At 38.7% G+C, this 14,854-nt stretch overlaps 1 protein-coding gene across 2 annotated transcripts in view; it reads right to left on the minus strand.

The window, feature by feature from the left end:
- The window catches only part of COLEC10 (collectin subfamily member 10), a 195,041-nt gene that overhangs the window by 87,910 nt on the left and 92,277 nt on the right, over positions 1–14,854 (minus strand). For both annotated transcript variants that reach the window (XM_025001502.2, XM_059893191.1), the window contains one exon: positions 1,812–1,907. The gene's annotated coding sequence lies outside the window, so the exon portion shown is untranslated. The remainder of the gene's footprint in view (positions 1–1,811; positions 1,908–14,854) is intronic.

The raw sequence follows: 14,854 nt of genomic DNA on the forward strand, positions 1-14,854 counted from the left end.
CTAAGTCACTTATTGGTAAAGAATCTGCCTGCAATGCAGGAGACCTGGAATAGTTCCCTGGGTTGGGAAGGTTCCCTGGAGATGGGAATGGCTACCCACTCCAGTATTCTTGCCTGGGAAATCCCATGGACAGAGGAGCCTGGGGGCTACAGTCCATGGGGTCTCCGAGTCAGACACGAATGAAATGATGTAACATGCATGCACACAGGGATCATGCACAGACAACAGGTACATAACAAGAAATCAGACAACTCACAGGTCCTTTCCTCTGAGGTCTTATAATATAAAGAAAGAGTCAGGAAGTTAAATCACATGCATTTGTATAACTGAATTACTTTGCTATACAAACACAACATTTGCTGAAACTAACACAACATTGTAAATCAACTATTCTCCAGTATAGAATAAAAATTAAATAAAAAAAAAAAGAAAGTTAAATCAGCATTAACATTGACATAGGGAAAGCACTACCCATTAGAAGGGCAGGGTGCCAAGGATGCCCTGGCAGGGTGAGCGACCCCAGGAGGGGTCAGGAATGGCCTCTGTGGAAGCTGCTGTTTCAAGCAGAAAACTGAAGGGTGAGCAGAGGGAACTGACCTTGGGAATGTGAGTGGAATTGGAAGTTGGGGCACAATAGAAATAAACAGAAGGAAGTGCATGTTCCAGAATTAAAAAAGAAAGCCTTGGTGAAGCAAAAAGAAGGTTCTGTCTACATGACTGGAATAAAGGCTTTAGAGAGAGCATGGTGAGGGAAGGGGCAATTAAGGTGAACAGGGACAGGGGGACAATGCTATGCATGCCACACACTGTGACTCCTGAGCCTTTAGAAACAGAATTTGGGTGATATAATTTAATGCTATTAGTAAGACTGCTACAATTGCACATATTTAATTTTACATATAGTGTCATTTTATATAATTTTAATGTATATTTTTCATGTTATAATTTTATGTATAATACTTAGATGGTCATGTAAAACTGAAAAGAACTTGAAGAAAGCTAATGTAGCAGCATTTGATAAGGTTGGGAAATAATCCTGGTGTGTTTATTAAATTGTGTGGACAGGTTAACTCAAGAACAAAATATCGATGATTAATCTAAAGGCCCACATAGATGGATCACAAGATTCATGAATGAATGAGAATGAGGGTATAACACTATCATTTCAACACAAACATCCATTGATTCAAATTTTATACATTCCTGAAACAAGTTTACCAGCTTATGTAGAAAAGAGGGGCGTGAATGTACATAAATTCCTATGGTATTGTGTTCAGTTGTTCATTTGATATAGTACTAAGATTGGGACTTCCCTGGTGGTCCAGTGGTTTAAGACCTGAGCTTCCACTGCAGGGAGCATGGGTTCGAATCCTGGTTAGGGAACTAAGATCCCTCGTGCCGTGTGGAGTGGCCAAAAAATAAATACAGAAAATTAAGCAGTACTAGGATTAAGTTTCCACATCTCATGGAAAGGAAAGTTAATGGAAGAATGTTGATTCCCATCATGCCATGAATTTTTCTAAAATTACAAGGTCTTTAAATGCCCCCATTTGAATCCATGGTCCCATCCTTTGACTTTAACCACAGCACAGCTTTTGGTACCCTTAAGGGAAAAGAGGGTGATAGAAGTGGGAAAGCTAGTATTTCTTCATGTCAGTGAACTTACTATGTACATAAACCTGTTACATTCTCTCAGCAACCTCAGAGAAGTTGAATAACTCAAGAAGTTGATAACTCAAGGTTATCAAGCTAGAAATGGCAAAACTGTGATGTGAGCTCCAGTTGGTCTCATATTAAAGCCCAAATCTTACCATGGTCATTTTCATGCTCTCTGTTCAGTAGCAGAAAAGAGTGAGAATTAACTTTCTTGCTGTATCTCTGAAGTCTAGGGATGTGTCCAGAAGAGCCTAGAAAAGGAAAGAACGGTTGACCTGAATAAATTAAGCTTCTAATTATTGAGCACCTATTAAATGCCAAGATTCATGTTGTGGATTTCATGATGAAAAAGACAGGGTTTGAAACTTCAGGCAGCTAGACAACAAAATTTATATTTAATACAGTCATTCAAGAGGAAAACAATACAGTTCAATGTGATCACTGCCTTAATGGAATGAGTGTCAATTAGATTCAAAGATTTCCAAGAATAATAATCTAGATGTACACAGGCAAAAGAAATCTCTATCAAGGAAGTTCATACTGTGAACAGATGTTTGAGATGATCAATTGAGAGTTCAGAACCCTTTGTGGACTGAGGATCTAATGTACATTGTGGTAACTATAGTAACTATGGAAGGTGATGAATTGTGTCAATTAATTCGACTGTGGTAACAATGTCCCAAATCATCTCATTGTACTTGCTAAATATACACAATTTTGTTTGTCAATTTAATCTCAATAAACCTGAAGGGGAAAAAAACACTTTGGAAAAAGTAGGAATGGAAACCTCTCATCACCTCGAATGCTGTTTATATGTCTGTAATTATTCCCGTCAACTATGCTGTGTGGGCTTCCCTGATGGCTCATCTGGTGAAGAATCTGCCTGCAATGCAAGAGACAGAGGAGATGTGTGTTTGATCGCTGGGTGGGGAAGATCCCCTGGAGGAGGGCATGGCAACCCACTCCAGTATTCTTGGCTAGAGAATCCCATGGACAGAGGAGCCTGGCGGGCTACAGTCCATAGGGTGGCAAAGAGTCAGCCACAACTGAGCAATTCTGCACACACTTACATGCTCTGTGTATGAGTGAAATCCTGTACCCTGGACCTCATCATATAGGTAAGTCCCTTGGAAGAACCAAGCTGGTATGACTTCAATTCTAGGGTTGGCCTCTCATGAAAGTAGGAGAGGCCCACCATTCTCTAGAAGACAATTTCCCACCACGAGTCCTAGGAAATGAAAATGAAGAAGCTGGCTTAAATAACATTATAAAATGTCAAGTTCAGAAATAAGAAACTTTTTTCTTGCATTTATTTGCCCAACTACTAGTTATTAAGTGCTTCATCTGTGCCACGCATTGTTCTGGGTTCTGCTAAAAGTGTGATGAATAAGTTAGATATGGTCCCTCCCCATAGATGATTCACAAAATAAAATATTTGGTTAATAAGAAGATATACTGTACAAAAAAAAAGACTCTGCCCCTAGATATGTGCTGAGTTTGTATAGGTCCTTATCTGGTTTGGGATGAGTCATTCTCGAAATCAGTAGTGATAGAAATCATCTTTATGTTGGGGTGATTTTAATTTTTTGCCCTATTCAGATCTATTTTTCACTCTTTTGTAAATTTATTTTTATTGTAGTATAGTTGATTTACAATGTTGTAAATTGTTTACAATGGTTAATTTTAACAATGCTGTAAATAATTTACAATTGTTCATTGTAATTTATAATTGTTCAACTTACATTGTTTACAATTGTTAATTCCTGTTATACAGCAAAGTCATTTGGTCATATATATCAGATCAGATCAGATCAGTCGCTCTGTCGTGTCCGACTCTTTGCGACCCCATGAATCGCAGCATGCCAGGCCTATATATATATATATATATATATACCCATTCATTTTTTAATATTCTTTGCCTTTAAGGTTTGTCATAGGATATTTTTTAATTGGAATGTAATTGCTTTACAGTGTTGTGTTCGTTTCTGCTGTACAACAACATCAATCAGCTATAAGTATACATATATCCCCTTCCTCTAGAGCCTCCCTCCCACGCCCCCAACTCCATCCCTCTAGACCATCACAGAGCACCATGCTGAGCTTCCTTGACATGTAAACACTACCATGCATAAAATAGATAGGTAGTGGGAAGCTGCTGTATTCTTCATCCTTTATAACCATCCTGTTTGCCTTGTGAAATTGACTGGTATGGACCCCAGTGAAGAGCATGGGCTTTGGCTTCTGCTTCACTAAGCCAATGGGACCCCTGTCCCCAGGAAACTGTGGGAAAGGGGACCCTCATGATGCCTTGACCCTCAACATATGGCCATGTACCACTCCTCTCAAGGTGAACTTCTCTATGTGACTTCCCTGAAGTCCAATATCTGCTCCCTCCTCTCCATTATGCCTCAGAGGTTATATCTCAGCCACTATTTACCACCTGCAGATTACTGCATGATTCCATGGGTTTCCCGTCTATCCACTTGCATCATTACAAAAAGTTCTTTGTAAATGACTCATCCTTAAATTATTCTCATTTGAGTGGGTGTTCTATTCCCTGCTGGGACCCTGACTAACACCTTTGTTGTATCCAAGTTTCTATTCTTTATTTACTTATTTTGCTTACATCGATTGATACCACACCCTCAGCCTGGTATAGAGGATGACACACACAGACAATAGAATACCTGCCTAAAACAAGCGCTCACACATACTCTTAGTAGGAACTTTATTAATCTGTCAAAATTTAAGATGCACTGATCCAAGAAATGCCATGTAAGGAATTTATCCTCTCCATTACAGCAGTATTTGCAACAACAAGATACAGAAATCACTAGTTAGCTATATTATGGTACATTCAAACAATAGAATGACTTGCAAATATTAAAAAGAATGCAAAGATCTATATATAATAATATTGAAATGTCTCCAAGAAATGTTAAGAGAGAAATCAAAGTACTCTATAGTATTTTATATTTCTATTTGGGTAAAATACACAATATAGTGTATCTGCTACATGAGTGGGTCTACACATAAAATTCGGTTTTGTATTTTTTTGGACTTATACAAAAAGAAATTTTGAAAGGGATATGAAGAGATAGGAAAACAAGACTGTTACTTCATATTCGTTTAGCTTTCTGTATCTTTTATTTAAGAAAAAAACAAGGGCTTGAATTAATTTTTTTTAAGTAACGTAAAAAAAATAGAGATGTAATTTCAACCCGCTGTTTTGCTTCGCTTAATGGAGGAGTTCCGAAATAGTAGTCAGAGGAAATAAAATGACTCCCTAAAACAAATTTACAAGAAACAACATCAGTACATTAAACAATATCACTTGTGAAATATGAAATGGCAACATTTTACTCCGCTTATTTCACATGAAAATCTATTGAAACTGACTTCAAAGGCTGAACCACATGTCCTTGACAGCCACCAAGGGCCTTTTAACATAACCTCTGCCTGGTTCCTCTCTTATTATTTTTGCAATACAATTATAACTGAAAGTCCCCAAACCTTGTAATTGTCAACTAACTTTTGGAAAATGTGAATGGTTGACCATGGATTTAATGGGAAGGCCCCTCCTACACTCTCTGAACTTTGTGGTGGTCTTTGGGTACAAAATGACCCAGCTGCAGCAATCCTCAAAGATGAGCCAAAGGAGAAAATAATTGTCTTTTCAAAAAGGGTTTCTCTCTGGACATCAAAGATCTCAGAGAAGGAATCTGTATAATATTATTTCCTTTTCCCAGAATTTATTGGCATCTATCCAAGAGTTTTCACTGAAAATTAACATCCTCCTGGATACAGATAGGTTTGATATCTGAGCTCAGCTGGGTCACCCCATTTTTGTGTGAAGTACAATAATATTTTGTCCATGCCTCGGGCACTCTTATTAATCCAGCACAGTTTCATATCTCTTCTTCCTGTTTCTGCTTTTCAAAAATAATCACAACAAACTAGAGATAGCAGATATTCCTGAAAGTACAAAATAATAGCTAATGCACATACAAAGCCATTGTGAGCTTTAATTTCATTCTAGGAGAATACAGATCATGAGCATTATAATTTCTGATAGATACTTCCATGCACGCAAGCACATTAATTATTTTCCATTCTGCTTGCTTATTGACACTATCTGCTGTGATTGTTACTCATGTGTGCTGTAAAGAGGCTAAATAAACAAGGTTAAAGAAAATATTTTGTAGGAGATCTTGCCCAATGAACAGGGAATTATATATTATTAGTATTCTGCTAACTCAATCCCGTGGATGGAGGAGCCTGGTAGGCTGTAGTCCATGGGGTCGCTAAGAGTCGGACACGACTGAGCAACTTCCTTTTCACTTTACACTTTCATACATTGGAGAAGGAAATGGCAACCCACTCCAGTGTTCTTGCCTGGAGAATCCCAGGGGCGGGGAGCCTGGTAGGCTTCTGTCTATGGGGTCGCACAGAGTCGGACACGACTGAAGCAACTTAGCAGCAGTAGCAGCAGCAACTCTGTGAGAGTTGGACTGTTAGGAAAGCTGAGCACCGAAGAATTGATGCTTTTGAACTGTGGTGTTGGAGAAGACTCTTGAGAGTCCCTTGGACTGCAAGGAGATCCAACCAGTCCATTCTAAAGGAGATCAGTCCTGGGTGTTCATTGATAGGACTGATGTTGAAGCTGAAACTCCAGTACTTTGGCCACCTGATGCGAAGAGCTGACTCATTTGAAAAGACCCTGATGCTGGGAAAGATTGAGGGGAGGAGGAGAAGAGGACAACAGAGGATGAGATGGTTGGATGGCATCAATGACTCAATGGACATGGGTTTGGGTAGACTCCGGCAGTTGGTGATGGACAGGGAGGCCTGGCGTGCTGTGGTTCATGGGATCACAAAGAGTTGGACACGACTGAGCAACTGAACTGAACTGAACTCAAAATACTAGTCTTTGCTATTTTTGAATAATGCAGTTAGTTCTCATCTGTTAAATTATAGGCACGCACTGGACTAAGTACATTACATGTATTATTGCCTTTCAACTTCATGATAATCTTTGAAACAAAGATTTCGATTCCTATTTTACAAATGAGAAGTGGAAGTTCAGGAATATTATCTGGGATTGACATAACTAATAAATGGCAGAGCCAGTGCTTGTTTTCAATGTACATGTCTTTTCTTCTAAAACCCAAGAGTAGGATTAACTTTTTTTTTGCATGCTCAGTCACTCAATTGTGTCCAATTCTTTGCAATCCCATGGACTGTAGCTTGCCAGACTCCTCTGTCCATGGAATTTTCCAGGCAAGAGTACTAGAGTCAGTTGCCATTTCCTACTCCAGCGGATCTTCCTAACCCAATGATCCAACAGGCAATTCTTGCATCTCCTGCCTTGACAGGCAGATTCTTTACCACTGCGCCGCCTGGGAAGCCCTAACTTTGTAGTTAGCACTTAGTACTACTGTAGTTTAGAAGGACTTTCCTGCTACCAAAATGAATCAGCAGTTCATATCCCAAAGTTAAAAAACCAAAGTTAGAAACTTCTGATATTTCTACTCACCTACTTTTCTGCCCCTATCTGTGGTTTGAAAAAGACCCTTCTATGGGTTTTCCTGGAAATATTCAGACTCTCCAAACCTCTACTTAGAGGGGTTTTTATTGTCCCATATTTGGGCAACAGAACTACAAAGAAAGAGAGATGACAAAATTTAAGCAAATGCATCACAAAAAGTCCCTTTCTGGAGACTCACAGACTTAGAAAATGAACTTATGGTTGCCGAGGTGGGGGGTGGGGGGTGGGGAGGGACAGTCAGGGAGTTTGGGCTTGACATGTACACACTGCTATATTTAAAATGGATAACCAACAAGGACCTACTGTAGAGCACAGGGAACTCTGCTCAGTGTTATGTGGCAGCCTGGATGGGAGGGCAGTCTGGGGGAGAATGGATACTTGTATATGTACGACTGAGTCCCTTCACTGTTCACCTGAAACTATCACAACATTGTTAATCAGCTATACCTCAATATAAAATAAAGATTAAAAAAAAAGATGATATTAGTAGTTGGACAGAGCATAAAAGACAAGGAGATACTGAGTACACCTTTCTCTCTCAGTTAGTACAAAATAATGAATAAAAATATCTTTCTGTGTAATATATTTCAATACAAGATATGATCAGAATAAAATATTGAAATATATTTAAAAAATCCCTTTCTGAATTGTTTTAAAACACAGACCATGGAAGAGAAGACCTTTGTTTACAAGAGAATGAGATTTTCCTTTTCCAGAGAAATTCCTCTCACTACTTTGCCTATAAACAAAGGGCAATAATCTAATGTCTCAGGCTGAGTACAAAACCACAGCCACGGGAATCTTGGAAAGGGCTTTTAATATATGCAAGGATTAAACTAATGGCCACACTGATTAGGCAATGCCATGTGTTCCTTTTGGTGACGTGCCTACCCTCTGGGTAGATTGTGTGGATCAGTTACCATATCCCTTTGAGCTCAGAGTCACTCTCAGGATGAATACTCCATTATACAATCCAAACCACAGAACACAAAACTTGAAGGGGCTACAGAGGTCTTTAATTTCAACTTTTCCAATTTCTCCCTGCCCTAGCAACCCATCCCTCAACTCATGTTTTACAGACGAAGGGTGGCATGACTACTGCCTTGCCAATAAATAGCTAAATTAGGACTCTAAACCAAATCTCTGAATTCCTGACCCTCTGCTCATCCCACAACACGAGAGGACTTCATTTTGAATCCTGGCTAGCATCTTAACAGTGGGCGAGCAAACTCTCTAAATCTCAAATTTCCCCATCTGTAAAGTGGGAACAATGGTATACTTGTCTTATAGGCTTGTTCTGTGACGACTGTGAAGAGGTTAATGCTGTGCTTGATACATGTTAAGTGCCAAGTTAATATGTCATCATCATCATCATCATCATTAATATAATGTTCTCAAGTCAAAGTCTATTCTCTAAGATGTGATACACATATAGGTTTTAAAATTACATTTACCCTCTATGAATGCTCAATTGTCGTTGTAAGTTGAATTAAGGTCAAGTATAACATAATATGGGCTTCCCAGGTGGCTCAGTGGGTAAAGAATCCACCTGCAATGAAGAAGATGAAGGTTTTCTCCCTGGGTCAAACCCCTGGAGGAGAGCATGGCAGGCCACTCTAGTATTTTTACTCTTGGAGGATCCCATGGACAAAGGAGTCTGGTGGACTATAGTCCAAGGTATTGCAAAGAGTCAGACTGAGGTGACTGAGCATGCATGCACATAATGTAACATATATGAAATACATAATTTTTCTTCCTGTTTACTCTTCTTTTGGATTAACTTCTAACTGATCAAGGAGAAAAGGTCTGCAGTAAGACACATGAGAATGGGAAGTCCCTCTGTAAATGGTTTTGCTCTCATCTACTTAACCATCTCCTTCAACTGCATGTCCCATGACAGTCATCAGCATCACTATTCACTAACTGATATGCTATGTCAGAAATATGGTGATCGTTTCCTTTTTAAATTAATTTTAATTGGTATACAGTTGATGTATAATGTTACATGATCTTCTTCAACTACTACTTTTCTACATTTTCATCCAACACTTCAAGCTAATCAGTGACTTAGTCCTGTAAGTCTTATTACTCTTATCCGTACATAATTTACCCTATCGCTCCAGCTTCATCGTAATGACATAAATGTTGACCCTCATCATTTATCATTTGAATTATTTAAGAATCTCCTATTGCTCCCCACTCCCCATTTTCCATGCTACAGCCAGAGGTATCACTCTAAAACAAAACAAAACAAAGATCATGTTTCTGTTTTGTCAAAAAACATTCATGGACCCCAAATGTCCACAGAATAAAGCCTAAACTCTTCCACAAGACATATAAGACAAAAAGCCCTCTTCAACTTCAATTCCCAACTATTTTGACCTCAAATGCTGAAATACTTGAAGTTTCCCAAACATGCCAAGATTTCTGGCCTTTCTTCTAATCATGCTCTTCTCATGACACTATCTAGTTTGATGATTAACTTCTTTTTACCATTCAAAACTCATTTCAGGTTATTCCTCCCTGAAGGCAGCTTCCTCTGTATTTGACAGACCTCACTCCCCAGGTCTCATTGCTGTGAATTTCATATGCCTCTATTATTATACTGTTTTGGAATTTTTTACTTGTCTTGCTCCTCCACTAATTGGAAATTTCCTGGCTAGAGGGTGTTTTCTTCTTATTGGTACCTTCATGTCTATCCTAATATCTGGCAGAGAGTAAGCACTCAATTGATTAGTTTTCATCAGTAAGAATCTCCTAGATCCTTGTGATTGATAATCAGTTATTTCTACATGATATTGCATTTGGTTTACATATTTTAGAGATGGAACGCTGGATGAAGCTCCATGTACCATTGGCTGTGGAGTGACTTCTCACAACCATAAAACAGGGTGTGCACAACCACAACTCCAGAGACCTTTAATCTGGTCTGGAATATGATGCAACACTGGCACCACCCTCTGTCTTTCTTTCCAAAGAATACACTGGACCTTTAAATATGGTTTCCATCTGTGATGATTAGAACCCAACATGATGCGATGCTCTCTCACAACTTCCATCCTTCCATCCCAGAGTCATCAGTGGAATTTTGAAATCTTCATATAAAATACAGGATGAATAATTATAAATACTTTTATACACAATAACTCAGAGTTGTGCATGAGTGGTAGGGTAGTCATTGTATTTAATATGAAGCATGGTCAATTTCACAGGCATGCCTTCACATGTTCAGAGTTTTCTGGCAATGTATTGATGTAAAGGACTGCATTTTCTCAAAAATTTCAAAACAATTATATAATAAGTACTGCTTATATTTATTCTAGGCTCATTACACATATTGACTTATTTGATTCTCCCAATAACCCCAGTGAAGGAAGTACTATTATTATGTCTATCTTAGTGATAGAAATTGATGCTCAGAGATTTGTCTTTACTTTTTATTGTTTGTACCTAGTATTATTAGCATTCAAATAATTTTTGAATGAATGAATGAATACCATACTACCAATAATTAGTTACTGTGATTTTTATTCCTGTCATCAGGAAAAAATAATGTTTATCTACCTAAGATGACAAGACCACATATGAATTGACCTTTGAAATGACTTTCACTTTCTCAAAAAGAAGATTGTGGAGCATTCTCATTTTAAAATAGAGATAACAACTCCTTAAGTTTCTGTGTCATACACTTAACATTTCACTTTTTCCAAAAGTCTGTCCTTTACACTACTGTGAAATTTCAGTATGATATATGATACATATCAAACTTTTGCCTTAGCCATGTATCCAGCAGTTATTCATTTAATGTGCCAGACACTCTCCTAGATGTCATGGAAACCAAGATGTATAAGACAAGCTCCTTCTCTTGAAGGGCTTATAATTAAATGGAGGAAACATGTAGATAACCACATTAATACTCATATCTATTAATACTGTGTACATACTTGGTGTATTTTGTACACATTTTCTTATTTAATCTTGACAAGGAACTTCCAGGGTAAGCCAAGGAAATCAGGGGTATAATTGGTCCAAGATCACTTCATAATAAGGGTTGAATTAGGATTTAAACCTAGGACTGTCCAATCTCAGGGCTCATCATATGCCACTATGGACAGTAATGTTAAATACTTTAATCCAGAGACTGATGGAGAAGGCAGGATAACATAGAGGAGAGAGAAAGTAATTTTTCCACTGACAGAAAAGAAGATCTGTGTGTTTTTCTGCACTCATGTGTATGAGGCAGAGACAGCTTCCTAGAAAAGATTTTAGCTGTGGAGAGAAGTTAACTCACAAAGCAATTGGTTAAAGTCCCAGAGTTAAAAGTAATTAGCACAATATTGTAAATCAACTATACTTCAATAAAATTAATTAGCTCTTGCTGGGAAATGAGTTACATATAGTTAGTGTTAGTCACTCAGTTGTGTCCAACAACTCTTTTCAACCCTATGGACTGTAGGCCACCAGGCTCCTGAAATTCTCCAGGCAATAATACTAGAGTGGGTTGCCAGGCCCTTCTCCAGGGGAGCTTCCTGACCCTAGGATAGAAGCCAGGTCTCCTGCATTGCAAGCAGATTCTTTACCGTCTGAGCCACCAGGGAAGCCAGAGCTACACATAACGGAGTGGCAATAGAAAATGCGATTGTCTAAGAAACTTCTACTTCATCTTATGGGAAATGGGATTTTATGATAATTCAAATGGGATTTTAGGATAATTCAAATAATTGTATTTGAATTTGTATAAAAGATCATTATCTATCCCTAGAGGATTGTTTAAGAAGGAGAAAGATTGAGAGTAAAGATATCGGTCTAGACAATAGCAAATAAGGATCTAAACTAGGGAAGGAACATTGTTGAGGCTGGAGAACACATCACTAGTAGGATATTTAAAACAAAGAATCAATAGAATTCATGGATTGAATGTGGGCACACTTACAGTCTGGCAATCTATTGAATTTAGTCCTGTAGCACATTTATTTCTTTAGCTGTTTTGAGTGGCTATTGAATTTTAAACAATACCTGATTTTACCAGGCACTTACTATGTGCCAGATATAATTTTAAACCATCACAAAAACATGTGGTAGGTACTATCATTATTCCCATTATAGCTATAGAAAGTAAGACATAGAAAATTTAAATAACTTCCCTAAGGATATAGAGCTACTGTAATGCAAACTGTGAGGCTATGCCAAGACTTCCTGTTCCCTTTAGGAACAGAGCACATGGCTATAATGGCTGGCAGTATTGCTACTGAACAGCCCTCAGCTCCCAGTCCCATTCTAAGAAAGCCACATGGCCCAAAGCCATAATATCGTCCCCAGGGGAAGTCTAGGCGTCCCTGCTGGCTCAGATGGTAAAGAATCTGCCTGCAATTTGGGAGACATGGGTTTGATCCCTGGGTTGGGAAGATCCCCTGGAAGAGGGCATGGCAACCCACTCCAGTATTCTTGCCTGGAGAATCCCCACAGACAGAAGAGCCTGGCAGAGGTCCCAAAGAGTTGAATACAACTGAGCAACTAAGCACAGCACACAGCACAGGGGAAGCCTGCAACCAATAATTGGTAGAAACAGGGTTACAAAGCCTCTCCCAAGTTTGACAAAGTTCTGAAAGCCCATCCCATTCAGTTCAGTTCAGTCGCTCAGTCCTGTCTGACTCTTTGTGACCCCATGGACTATAGCATGCCAGGCTTCCCTGTCCATCACCAACTCCAGGAGCTTGCTCAAACTCGTGTCGGTGATGTCATCCAACCATCTGATCCTCTATTGGCCCCTTCTCCTCCCACCTTCAAACTTTCTCAGCATCAGGGTCTTTTCCAATGAGTCAGTTCTTTGCATCAGGTGGCCAAAGCATTGGAGCTTCAGCTTCAGCATCAGTTCTTCCAATGAATATTCCGGATTGATTTCCTTTAGGATTGACTGGTTTGATTCTCCTTGAGAGATCAAGGGACTTTCAAGAGTCTTCTCCAACACCACAGTTCAAAAGTATCAGTTCTTTGGTGCTCAGCTTTCTTTATGGTCCAACTCTCACATCCATACATGACTACTGGAAAAAACATAGCTTTGACTAGACCAACCTTTGTAGGCAAAGTAATGCCTCTGCATTTTAATATGCTGTCTAGGTTTGTCATAGTTTTTCTTCCAAGGAGCAAGTGTCTTTTAATTTCAGACTGCAGTCACCATCTGCAGTGATTTTGGAGCCCAAGAAAATAAAGTCTCTCACTGTTTCCATTGTTTCCCCATCTATTTGCTATGAAGTGATGGGGCTGGATGCCATGATCTTAGTTTTTTGAATGTTGAGTTTTAAGCCAGATTTTTCACTCTCCTCTTTCACTTTCATCAAGAGGCTCTTTTTAGTTCCTCTTCACTTTATTCCATAAGGGTATGGTCATCTGCATATCTGAAGTTATTGATATTTCTCCCAGTAATCTTGATTCCAGCTTGTGCTTCATCCAGCTTGATATTTCGCGTGACGTACTCTGCAAATAAGTTAAATAAGCAAGATGACAACATACATCCTTGACATACTCCTTTCCCAATTTGGAACCAGTCTGTTGTTTCATGTCCCATTCTAACTGTTGCTTCTTGACTTGCATGGAGATTTCTCAGGGGGCAGGTAAGGTGGTCTTGTATTGTCATCTCTTGAAGAATTTTTCATAGTTTGTTGTGATCCACAAAGTCAAAGACTTTGGTATAGTCAATAAAGCAGAAGCAGATGTTTTTTCTGGAACTTTCTTGCTTTTTCTATGATCCAACAGATGTTGGCAACTTGATCTCTGTTTCTTCTGTAAATTTCTTTTCTAAATCCAACTTTAACATCTGGAAGTTCTCAGTTCATGTACTGTTGAAGCCTCACTTGGAGAATTTTGAGCATTACTTTGCTAGCTGATATGAGATCAGCTTCAGGCAACTCCACGAGTCTAGTTTGATAGGAGTCTACAGCTCTACTTTTCTTTTTGTCCGATGTTGCTTCCCTCCTTAACACCCACAGCTTTGATCTCAAGAGCACTCCTTAATAAACATCCTACACTGATCTTCATCTCAGAGTATCCTCTCAGGACTCTCTTCTAAACAGCCACCAAATGACAGGGATAGCATTGCAATTCAATTGGATTGGTTGTATTAGCCATGGTTTAAAACACTTTTCTATGTACCTCTGCAAAATCAAAGATCACAGGGCAATGTCCAGGACTGCAAAAAATGATTAATAAATGAGCACATAAATGAACACATTCTACTTTTTGTATTACTTCATGATGCAGAAAAGTCATTCAATAAAATTATTCTTGAAAAGAATAGAATTGAGAATATGCTGAACTATGTATTGTCAAAATCAAGAGAGGAGACTATTCCTCTAGTTGACTAGAAATAGGAACTAGTCAACTACATCAAGCACTAAGGAAAGACTAAATGGAATAAGGACTGATAAGTGTCCACTGACTCTGGCAATGGGATAGTTTGAGCAATCCAAGTGAAGTTTGTTGACATGATGTAAGCATGAACTATACTACTGTGTTATGGAAAGAACAGGATGATGAGAGAATGAACTGGAAGAACATAAGGTTGAGGAGTTATTGTAAACTATGCTCTCAAGGAGATTGGCTTTCAAGGGAGCCAGGATGGAGACTTGGTGTTTTCTAACATTGTTCATCTGT

The sequence above is a fragment of the Bos taurus genome, chromosome 14 (genome assembly GCF_002263795.3).
Source record: "Bos taurus isolate L1 Dominette 01449 registration number 42190680 breed Hereford chromosome 14, ARS-UCD2.0, whole genome shotgun sequence".
NCBI lineage: Eukaryota > Metazoa > Chordata > Mammalia > Artiodactyla > Bovidae > Bos > Bos taurus.